General features: G+C 40.8%; 1 long non-coding RNA gene across 1 annotated transcript in view; it reads right to left on the reverse strand.

Moving 5' to 3' along the window:
- Positions 1 to 232: 232 nt before the first annotated feature.
- The window catches only part of LOC132248555 (uncharacterized), a 298,162-nt gene continuing 285,888 nt past the window's right edge, over positions 233 to 12,506 (reverse strand). The window contains exon 5 of the long non-coding RNA XR_009459777.1: positions 233 to 9,745. This is a non-coding gene — a long non-coding RNA (uncharacterized LOC132248555). The remainder of the gene's footprint in view (positions 9,746 to 12,506) is intronic.

Consider the following 12,506-nt stretch of genomic DNA (forward strand, 5'->3'; position numbering starts at 1 on the left):
TTTGTGTTTCGAGTTGAATAGAGTATGCCTATATTTCTAAGGGTTTTTTTTGTTGTTGTTGTTGGTTTTTTTTTAGATCCCTTTGCATTATTTATCTGACTTTATTGATATTTGTAATGTAGTTTACTATCACTCTAGGAACCTCATTAGCATCCCATTTACCTCATTTGGTAATCATTAATGGAAATGTTAAATTAGATCAGACATAGAATTGATCTCTATGATACCCCACTACACATTTTCTTGCCCCTTCACACCACAACTCAATATGCTGTTCTTAGCATTATCTTTTGTTTACTGTCCTACAGCCAGTTTTCACCCCATGTGTCAGCATGGCTCTCCAAGCCAATTTTGATTATTTTTCCAGTGAGACTATAAATCACTGTTTTACTGAAATCCTGACATTACAAAACGACTTTATTTAATCCCAGATACTTTACACAACAGCATATCCTTTGTCAGCCAGTTTTTTAATGTGATGGTTTAAAAAGTGATGTTTGTCTGGCCTTATTTGTTTTTTCTATACCTCTATTATTCATTGTTCAACAACTGTTGCATGTTTACAAGGAGAATATTTATTTCAATATTTTACTAAGACATCAAGGTAAAATTATTTGATGGCACTGTAAGTGCCAGAACCACACTTTTGATCACTACACATTCCTTTTCATTACACTGGTATATGTCCTCAGGTCTCCATAACTTATCAGAAACAACTGCTAGGATTCTATGGATTCTTAGGTGCATAATAACTAGATTTTAATATTTAGTTTACTGCAAATAATTCCTTACCAGCTTGGCTTTGTTTTTTTGGTACCCACTTTCATTCCTTAATAAGACTATTCTCTCTATCATTTTATTTCTCTTCAACATCCTTATAAAAGCCCTCATCCTCTTTTAGTTAACTCCTCATTCTGAATTTTGCTGTTCTTATCCTTTCTTTATAAAGAAAGTGACTTTCTTTTATAAAGAAAGTACAAGTTCTTTAAGTTCCATTTGCTTTACTTATTCCAGTCTCAGTTCTTTTTCTCTTTGAGGCCTTTAAAGAGAATACGACAAAAAACAACCCTTCTTCTGGGAGAGGGGACTCATAATATAACCAGTCTTTTCATATATTTTATCTTGCAATATCTATATATGATGTAGATTATTATAATTTGGTATTTGCTCTTTATTTCCACTTGTATTTCCCTTTTAATTTTCAGTGTAAAAATAGTGGTATGGAATATTTTAATATGCTGTAAGTTCACAAAATTTACGAAGGAATTCTATTTCCACGTGTGCATCTAAACACCAGTTCCGTTTGTGCAGCTAAGCAGCAGTTTGCTAGCTATGTAAATTACATTTTTGGCACATACACACAGCAATTCTATTAGTCTGAAAGCATGCTTACACATCCACACTGTCATAGTCTAAGCATACACAATAGGTGCACCCATTCTGTTTGTCACAAAAGTATAGCCAGCCAGAAATGCACAGCTGTTGGATTGTAGAAAAGGACCATCCCATGATTTAGATCCAGTAGTTGACTAGTTAGGGAACCTGCCCAACAAGCTGCAGATTTGATCTCTTCCTCCACACTGGGTTTGAACCTGCATCTCTTGGACTTCTCAACATAGTGCGTTCACTACCAACCCATAATGTAGACACTAACCAATCCCTTTTCTTAACATTCCTTGGGAAGCTGGCTTCCTGGGATGCCAAGGGAGGAACCAGGAGGAGGAGAACAAGGTAAAGATCGTGTTGGACAGCTGCTACTCTAAAGTAGAGTGGGCCCTGAGTTTCAGCCTGGCCCCTTGCTTCCCAATGGGAAAGAACCTATCCCCATTGCACTGCTTTCCCATATCCAATGACTTCAAATGGAGCATAGAAAAGGGAATGGATAATGCCTGCAGTTTCTAACTCCTCTACAGTTGGTATAGTAATTTTTCATTTTCACTGTCCTCCTGTTCTGTGGGTGTATAACAGATGCCCACTGCAGTTTCTCCTTTGTTTGTCATTTGTTTTAGCCTTACCTGAAATATTTCACTGCTGCCTTTCCTGTTAACCAATTGTAGGCTCCCTGCATTTATAGACTTTTCACATTTAGATTCAAATGCTCATGACATGGCCTTTCTTTATAATCACAATCATCTAGTCCATATGCAGCTCTCTGATCATCAGCATTCTTATTAAAGATTTTAAAATTTGTTCAATTAAATGATCTCCAGGCATGTGTACTATAAATCAAAATGAAATAGATTTCCTTCTCTTTCCCATTAACAATAATGCTAGATGGTTATTTCAGCAGAACATGGCCATGTTTCCTATCACAGAATTTCCAAAACAACCACTTGATGCTTGCTTATCTGTCAATCTGTGTTGCTCCTTACCTTTGTTCTTTAAATTACTACCCTGAATTATTTTCTGTGACAGTGTACACTTTATCTAAGGTAGACTATTTCTGTTCTAAATGTTTCATCTTCAGAACACTTACCTCTTCCATGTGATCAATATGAATGTGAAAATCTCATTCATCTCCTGACATTTCTATAGCCTTTCCTATATTTTTCCATATGCAAAAATTGTTTTGTTATCATGTTTTATATTTCAGTTCAACTCCTGCTTAAGATTACTCTTTTCAATTACCTCTATGAAGCAAGGCATATAGTGAATATATTCTTAAAGATAATCTTTGTACTGTAATTCCCAGTATGCCACATCTTCATTATTTCTAGCAGCTATTTTATACCATAAAGAACCTAGACAACAAATATCTGACTTCTGAATCCAGTTCAGTGCATGCTTTTAGAATTCAAAATAATAAAGTAGCAATAACATCCCCTAATTATCTTGAAGAATCAATTTAAGTCCTCCAGTAGACAAGATTGTATGCATTAATAAACTACAGTTATAATCAGCATCAATACAGGAATCTCTGTTAATCAAGACTTCTTTGGCATGACATATCTCAAGTTTGTGAAAAATAGTTCTTTGTGGATCCTAAAATTTGCCTTGAGATGTATAGTTGTTAATGGAACTGACTGCATATCATTTTGTACATCACTTTAAGGGAGGAATCAGGTGTGGGATATTAATAGTAGTCTACTGAAACTCACTATATGATGTTAGAACAAGCCTGTTTAAGGATACATTTAGTCTTTTGTTACACAGCGGATGCCTCTATATGAGATGTTTAATTGTCTAAATTAGCTACACAGTAAAATCTCAGCATCTACACATGAGGGCAAATTAGCGCACAGAAAACTAATAAATGCTGCCATAAGTTAGTATTTGTCAATACATTATTTAGTGCATTATTTTTGTGCACTGTAATGTACATGTAGGCGATGTGTTGATGAAATAAGGGGGGTGTGTGCATGACACTTTAAAGAGGGTGAAATGCTTTTGCACAGCTTTAATGGTGTCGGTGTTTGTATGCCTTGGCGGCATATTACACATTAATTCCAGCCACTGTAGGAAATGTGGCGGTGTAATGCACCTTAAATGACTTGGGGTGCAGCAAACTAAAACTCCTCAAGAAAAGCAGCAAGCCTGATTAAAAAAAAACAAGGACTTTTTTTTGCCTCCCTGCCTCCCATCTGACACCTTCAGGGAAGGAATTCTACCTGATCAACACATCAAAGAGCTACTCAACACAGCACACAAAGACACTTTCATGGACCCAGAGGGACAGACTTCCATCTTCAGCTCCCTCTGTGCAAAAATGAAGTTTATTTCCTACCTATGGGGACTTTTTACCATCTTGTACCATCTACACTTTTCCCAGAGCCTGACAAAGGGACTTCGATCCTGAAAGCTTGCAGAAAAGGACAATTTTCTTGCCATTTTCCAGTTGGTCTAATAAAAGGTATAATTTTGGAACCACGAGTTCTAGTTTTTTGTAAGCTTGATTTTTTTTTTTTAATTTTTTTATTTTTTTCCCCTGGAGCCTGCCTGAGCTGCACAGGGGTCCGGTGCTTCCCTCTGCAGCTGTAGTGCCCCCCAGGACTGCTCAAGCTGGGTGCCTACAGGAGGGTGCCATCTGACTGAATCTGCCACTGCCACAGAGGGAAGCACTGGCCCCTCCACAGCCCAGGAACCACTCTGCCTGCCAGCGGCTCGCTCTCCCCTCCCCGCCGCCAGAGAGACAGGTAAGTCAGCAAGATGTGTGCACGACATGGGGGTTTAATCAGCCCTGAATTGAAGCGGTGTTTTCAGAAACCCACTGCTTCAATTTAGGGGCACCGTTTTGTCTGCACACGCCTATAGGTGCTGATGGGGCTGGCTGAGGCATAAGGATTCTTCGGGGGGGGGGGGCTGCCTGCCAGCTAGCCCCAAACTGGAGCACTCTCATACCCCAGTCAGCTGCTCCATAGTACATTAAACTGGGTAAGAGCAACCCTGAGCTGCCAGGCTGAGCCCCAGCTCCCCTGCCAGCGGAGGCTGCTCTGACCCAGCTCAATGTGCTGCGGTCCCAGGCACTCATTCATATGTGGTGCCTGGGAACAATAAACTCCAGCATTAACTGCACCAGAGTTTATACAGTTGAATTAATTTCAGGTATAGACATGCCCAATAATCCTTTTTTTTGCATGCTGAAATTTAGCCACCGTGGCAACAGACAACCTTCCAAGCTTAAGAGGAAAGTCCCATATCAGAGGTCAAGATATTGCCTATAGATAATTGACATTTATTACATTACTAACTATAAGGAAGGTATTTGTACCTGCCGGGCCTCGTACATCTTACTTCGGGCTTCCTTGCTCCGAGTGCCTGCCGGTACTTGCCTTGCCATCACAGGTGGCCTTCCGGGAGGTCTTCCCACGCGCTGCAACCTGCCCTTTCTCGCCTGCCACGACTTGAATCTTTCAGTGGGTGGGGCTTCATGCAGCATGGTTGTCCTCATCAGTCACCTGCTTCTTAGAGGTCTTTTGAGAGGCTCCTCCTCCCCTGCACCTCGCCCTTTACCGAGCCCGGTGGATCTTGGCTGTTTCTGTAGTTGGCCGAATGTCACGGCACGGTCCCACAAGAGGGCCGTGATCTCCTTACGGCCCCCTCTCCGTGCCAAGTTCGCCCAAGGGCACCCTCTAGTTCTCGCCCGCCACATTTTTGATGGTTAAAATCAGTTGGGAGGCTGCCTCACGTCTTCTTGGACACAGACCGTTGTACCCTCTGGTCCTGTAGACTCCTGGACCCCTCGTGGGTCTTGTCCTGCAAACGGGTGCTTCGGAGCACCCTATCCTTATGGGCTATGCGTGGCTCCAACCACCTCTGATACCACGCCCCAAGCCTCGCAGTTGGAATGGATGTTGGACTGTCACTATCTCTCTCAGCATACACAGCTGCCCCTTCCTGGGGCTCTCCTCGCCCTCTCTCGGGGCCTTCTCTGTGCCGGCGCCCTCTCTCGGGGCCTTCTCTGCACCGTTGCCCTCTCTCGGGGCCTCAACATGCCTGTACTGGGGCTTCTCAATAGTGCCCCCTCCTGGTGCTCGCAACGCCCACACTGGGCTTCTCGATAATGTTGCCCCCCTGTCTGGGGCTCGCCGTGCCCAACTTGGGCTTCTTAAAATGTTGCCCCCTTCCCGGGGCTCTCTGCGCCTACACTTGGGCTTCTCGATGTTGCCCCCTTCCTGGGGTGCTCTGCACCCACACTTGGGCTTCTCAATGTTGCCCGCTTCCTGGGGCTCTCTGCGCCCACACTTGGGCTTCTCCAAAGTGCCCCTCTCTAGGGCTCGCCACGCCTATGCTAGGACTTCTAAAAAATGCCCCTCTCTATGGCTGGGGTCTATACACCCCGTATGCTGCACCCTCCTGGGCGCTGGGGTCCTCACACTCCACTGTGAGGCCCCTATGAGGATACTGCACCCTCACTGGCGCTGGGGTCCCCATGCCACTGTGGGTTCCCCCTGAGACCTCCTCCAACCCCGTATAGCCTCACCCAAACCACCGGTTTAACAACAAAGCAAAACGCAAGCCCCTAGGCTATAACATAACTATAAGCCGCCTGGCTGTAACCACGTTGCTCAGACATCATAGAGCTGCCTTCTTTTATCTGGCTTGAGCTGCACCTGCGGTTCCCGCATCCTAACTCCAGGAGCTCCTGCCCCTCTGGCTGCTGGCAGGGAACTGCCAGCCTGGCCTCAGCCTCTGGGCTTTATGAGGGCCAGGCCCTGCCCATTCCAGTCAGATGACTTCCTGGTTGCCCCGGGCAACTGACAGCTGTGCTCGTTATTCCCTGCCAGGGCTCTTTCTCCCTGGCAGTTCCTCTCTCTAGGAGCAGAGCACCGAGGTGCCCTGCAACACAAAATATCCCCTAAATATTTAAACAATGAGCTCACCTCTCACTCCTACTCCTGGCCTCCACCACCTCAGCCCCTTCTAATACGGGGAAACACAAAACTCCTTCCAGGACTCAAATGAAAAGCTCAATGAGCCTCAAAAGAGGCCTAACCCTGCCCCTATTGGGCTTCCTTATGGAGCCGACAGCCTCTCTATCCCTCCACTTGTTGACAGGGCCGCCTGCCCGTGGCTCGGTCCTGTGGCCCCTCTCCACCTATCCCAGCCTCACACCACTTCTTCTCCGGTATCCTACCAACGTGACCCTCTGTCTGGGTTCCCTGGGAGCAGTGCCCCTCTCTCTGGGTCTTCCCCGAACTGGAGCCCTCTCTCCAAGTCTTCCTCGGCCTGCAGCCCTCTCTCTGGGTCTTCCCCGAACTGGAGCCCTCTCTCCAAGTCTTCCTCGGCCTGCAGCCCTCTCTCTGGGTCTTCCCCAAACTGCAGCCCTCTCTCCGGGTCTTCCCTGAACTGCAGCCTCCTCTCCAGGTCTTCCCCAAGCTGTAGCTCTCTCTTCAGGTCTTCTCTGGCCCACTGACCTCTCCGCACCGCTGGGGCTCTTACCATTTCCTCTCCCAGCTCGCCTGCAGCTGTCGTGCTGGCCTCGGGCGCTGGCTCGCCCCCAGGTTCCTTCAGTTCCCTGCGGTGAGCGCGGGTAGGCACGTCTGGCGTTCCGTTCCTCCAGCTGCCTCCACTGGCCAGGCTCCCTCCCAGCAGCCATGTGCGCCCCCTGCTCCTTTTCGCCGCCGGCCCTTTTATTTCCGCCGGCTGGTGATTGGGAGTGACATCATCTGCCAGCCACGGGTAATTTAGGGCATGATCTACGCCCCACGTGGGCTTCTCCTGCCATCCCTGCTCCTCCTCCCATCCTGCAGTGAGCAAGCTATTTTTTTTTATTTTCCTTTTTGCTGTTCTGCTCCCGGCTCTTCGTCCTGGGGCTCCCCCCATGGACTTGGGAGTTTCCCCGGTTTTTCTCTCCCTGTGACAGTATTCTTTCTACAAAATTTTAGATTGTGAAATCTATGGAAAGTTCCAATTAAAAAAATAATGTCAAGAGATAGCCCATAAAGTAAATAAAATGTTGAAGTCAGGAAATGAAGGATATCCAAAGCTAAGAGTCCAAGTACTAATGACCACAGAAAGGGAGAAGTCAGTTGAGTAGGCCATTGTTCTATGTTGAAAATTAAAAAGTATTTTGATGAAATTTGAAAAACCTTTTCTCCTATATTTTTAATGAACTTTTCCTTTTCTCTAATGCATTTTCTCATTGTTATGACTGCAATCTGACAGGTAATTGGCAAGAACTTATTTTGTTTCTAAGATGATTGTTTTTAATACATCATCCCCTACTTTCATCTGTTATTTGCACTTCTTGTGATCTTTTCAGAAGCAACACCTAGAATATTTCAGGAGTTATTGAAATACAAGTAAATAATAACAAATGTTGAATGATTTCTTGTATTAAAGTATCCAGAACCAATTCACCTTTCTAACACTAGCAGCATACTAACAGCCATAGTTAATCTGTCAAAATATTTAACTCATAAAACAAAAGCATGGCCTCGCCTCACACATTTTAAATATTAATTTTTTTTTAAACTGGGAAACAAGCAGCATATTGTATATTTGCATTTTTTATATGCACAAGCATAAAGCTTCATTATATGCATTATTGGTCTAATAACACTTCTTGCACTCAAAGGAGTTTTGCTTGGGGAAAGGAACACCACATACTGGCAACACTTTATAGTCACACAAAAAGAGAATTCAAAGAACGCGTAGCAACAAAGGATATGAATTTTAAAGTAATCAATAAGAAACACCTTTAGAGAGATGTTTACCTCTTGTCATGAGAGCAGAAATTACACAAGCAGTAAGATAGATGCCTTCTTGACATGCCAAATTATAACAACCACAAAGCCTACAGAAGACCAGTGTGAAGCATCCTGGAATCCTATTCACAAAAAACACTAAAATCAAAAACTTTCACTAGAGAGACCTCGCCAAAGGACTCTCCTTTTCTTCCTAAGCAGTAAATATTTTCTGATTTCTTGAGCACATTTTGGCTTCTGAGCTCTTTCCTACTATACATTACACCTGCATGCTGTGATCTGTGGAAAAAAATGATGTGATCATGTAATTAGGCAGTTTCATATGCATAAGCACAAGTGGCCCAAATTAAGATGGCACAGACAACTATAATTCTGGCTTTTTAAGACTTTCCAATTTTATTAATGTTCTTCTATCACTGTTTTGTGTGCATTTTTTATGTATTGCATATGTGTGTGCGTTGTGTATATACAATGTATGGAGGCATATATGATACATATGTACCTATGCAAACAACTTTGAATATGTTTGTATTACTTCTTTGCACAAAATATATGAGACAAATGTCAAGATGCAAGGGCAGAAATAACAGTTAATTAAGACTTGGAAAGAAATGGCATAAGGTCTGCTTAAACAGAATTGATCAAGCTACACTATATAACTGACAGTCATATCAGTTTCAGATATTATTCACATTTTTTCCTTTCTTTAAAAATCTTTCACCTTTATACAGAAGTATCTGTTTCCATGTTTTCTTTGATGAGACATATTTTAAGTACCATATGTGAAACATCTCTTTATGAGTCTATATTCCTCCTTTTGGGAGATACGGAATTGATTAGAAACCGTCGCATGCCTCACTTCATTGGCTTGTGTTTTTGTTTTGTTTTGTCGTGTTTTGGGTCAGGGCAGGCAATTTATCAACTATATTTTCTGAAGTCTACTAGGGTTGATCTGCACAACATATGCACCTGCAAACTGCTGTATCTCCAAATTCAAGTGAAATAATTATATATAAAATGATGTAACATGAAAGAAATAAAGTTCAATAAGTAAAGTGAAAGCAAGCTAGGAGTAACTTATTTAAGGACTGATCTTATTTTCTGAAAGAAACAGCCACTAATATTTTGGGCTCTCAGGAATATTATGAAAAAGCCAAAGTTGCTTGGTGGCTTTTTGTAAACAGAAGAAAGCAGCTTTGACTTTGGAGTGCAGTAGTTTATTTCTTAGGGAAAATAAATATTTTTAGAGGGATAACAACTCTTCTTCTAGTGAAGGAAAAAGCACATAAAAGTCCACATTCATATCAGTACCCAAATTATAGCCTATAATCTTGGCAAGAACCCTGAAACAATGAGATTTCTATCCAGATTAACAGTGCTTTTTGGTTTGACTGATCATAAGTATCCTTACATTTTATGTGGCTCTATTGACAAAAAGGTATAGACATCAATACAGCCCAGGACATTAGAAAACTCTCTTGTATCTGTATGAGTAATAGAACTCTCTCTTCCTTCTTCTGCTGGAGTACATAAAATTCCAAAAAAGGTTGGGGAAGAGATGGGCTCAGTCTCATTTCTTCTCCTCATCATCCACCATTCTGTCAATAGAAGGAAAAGGAATTGTACATTCTCTGTTATGAACCAATCCTAAAAATACTACTATATCTAGCAGTTATTATGGTTGAGTGGACTCGAATTCCAATGGGGTTTTGCCCAGCCAGGTTAATGTCCTGCTTATAGGAAGGATAGCTTATTTTGTGTGTTCAGGGAGTAGCTGCATATGACCATCAAGATCCCTTCTAACCCTATGGTGAAAAATCATATTTGTTTCCACTGAAGACTAAATGCCATTAACTTCAGTGGTTAATTAAAGTTAATTCTCAATTTTAATTTAATACTCAGGCCTATGATAGATTTTAGGACCCTGAAGGAATAGATAGGGCTGCTCTGCTGACTTATCTTGCAACTGGATCATCTCCAAGTATGGAGTAACAAGACAGAGAGACAGAGACAGACCTCTGGTATGAGGTCTTTCAAGGAAAACCCTAAAATCGGCCTCCGCAAAAGAAAGTCCATGCTATTTCTTAAGGACAAAAGCAAATCTGGAGCATATGCATGAATGCATTATGTTGAGAGATGATGGAAACTCAGGGGTTCATTAGATGGCAAAATGCTGCTCCCATGAACATTTCAGGTCTTTCATCTGTTCCCTAGTTGTGGAAAGAACTTCCATAAATATTGGCATGAATTCTGATTGAACCAATAACAGTATATTAGAGTGAAATCCAGCATGATAGCTAAGAAGATATACTAGTACAATGGGTCACAAATTTTCTGAGGAATGTAAGTTAATTGGAAAATGCTGGCTAATCATAAAATGCCTGATTGTGAAAAAACCCACAAACATCCATAATGCTCATCATTTTAACTCTAAAAATTGAATTATTCAAGTCTCATGGACTCTAGTGGAATCAACTGCACAATGTTTAGCTGCTATGAATTCAAATTTACACAGATCAATTGCACACTATGAATATTCTTTCCACACTTTGTAAGAAACTATGATTACTTTTCCATCACAGTGATTTAAGAATAGGATCCATTGTGTTTCAAATACCATAGCACTGGAAATTTAGTGAAAAAGTGTTGAAAACAGCAGGACAGTGCCCTTTTGAATAAAATAATACTCCCATCTCAAACTAGTTAAAAATTTAGATAATTAGTGTAAATTGCCATCTCTGTATTATTTTTCAAACATATTCTGTTGTTTCTTTAATTCATTTTCCTTTATAATTGCTAGTCTTATCACCTACTTCTATTTCCAACTGTACACTTTCCTTCTTGAATAGCTTGCTCTTAATTCAGTCAAACTGTTCAACAAGATTATTATCCTTTTAAAATAATGGCAAACCTAAGTATTGCCAATACAACTGGTGCTTCCTTATCATGTCTTTTTGCTGTGAACCTTGCCTATGTACAACATACAGGAAGAAATCTTTGGAGTTGGCAGTATGTGCTACAATTTGTAAAAAGCAGAGGCCAAACCTAACAAAGTTTAAAAAATGTTTGTTATGATGTATAAAGAACATAAGGCACATTTTTACTCCTGTTATTACTAAGATGGAAAACAATCTCCTCACACCAAACCTTAGTCTGGTTAAAGTGGAAAGCCAATTCAAGAATACTATATATGACATACAGTAATTACTAGGTCCTCATTCCACTTCTTTCTGGCATTAATTCTAATTCATTGCCTTTCCCCTTCAAAGGCAATGTTTCTATTACCTGCAGAAATAATGCAGCATAATTACTAGGATCCAATAATGCTGTTAGCAAATTACAAAAAAAAAAAAAAAGTTTTCTTTTTAATAAGGATCTTTTATATTTTTTCCATTTTCACCAGCAATTTCAGTAGACATTTGAATCAATATCTTCCTTTTGGCAGGGTTACAAATTTAAAATAAAAGGAAATGCTACTTCCAGCTCAAAGGTTACATGGAGATACCCCTACTTATTAGTAATAGGTAACTTAACATATTTCACTGTCTCTATATTTTGTCTGCCTCAGAGCAATTTATTGTAAGGAAACCTGTCTGTCTCCATTTCTGCCAGTAGTAGTAATTAATAGGCTTCCAGGACAATTTGATAAACTTACAGGAACAAATAGTCTTCTTGCTAGAGAAACAAGAGAAGACAAACAAAATCCTGAATGAACTAAAAATCATTATAAACAAAATCTGAATTGGTACCAAAACCAAGAAAGCAGTTTATTAATCTATTTGTATTTCAAAATGCAATTGAGAATAAAAGTATAACTCCTGCCTATCTAAAAGCTGAACCCAAAGGAACATGTTTAATTTATGTCAATGGGCTACAAATATGCTGTCTCTCCAGTAATATCCAATTATCATCCCACCAGTGAAGATAAAACTGGCAGCACCATAGGTGCATTATGTATGCATTTGACATACAGTGATTGATACATTACTGTAAGTGGCATGTTATTCAATAATACAATTTGTTCATAATCTAACTTTCAATATCTGTTAGTAAAGAAAAACTCTACATAAAAACTTTAAGATGTTTCAGTCTCCAAACTGCCACTTGGCAAATCTAAGTGACTTATATCTACATGTGTACACATCAGTGTACACATCAATGACTTGTATCTACATGTGGTCTCAAACAAAGACTAGTAAATAAGATAAGGCATTCAATATAACAAGGTAGATGAATGTCTTGATGATAAATGTTGCCATAGAATGCAATGATTTACAATTCAAAAGTGAGGCTATATTATGTACAGTGACAAGATTCAAATTTCCATCATTTTAGAAATGCTATGAAAAATATAGAGAT

This window comes from Alligator mississippiensis, chromosome 2, assembly GCF_030867095.1.
Source record: "Alligator mississippiensis isolate rAllMis1 chromosome 2, rAllMis1, whole genome shotgun sequence".
NCBI lineage: Eukaryota > Metazoa > Chordata > Crocodylia > Alligatoridae > Alligator > Alligator mississippiensis.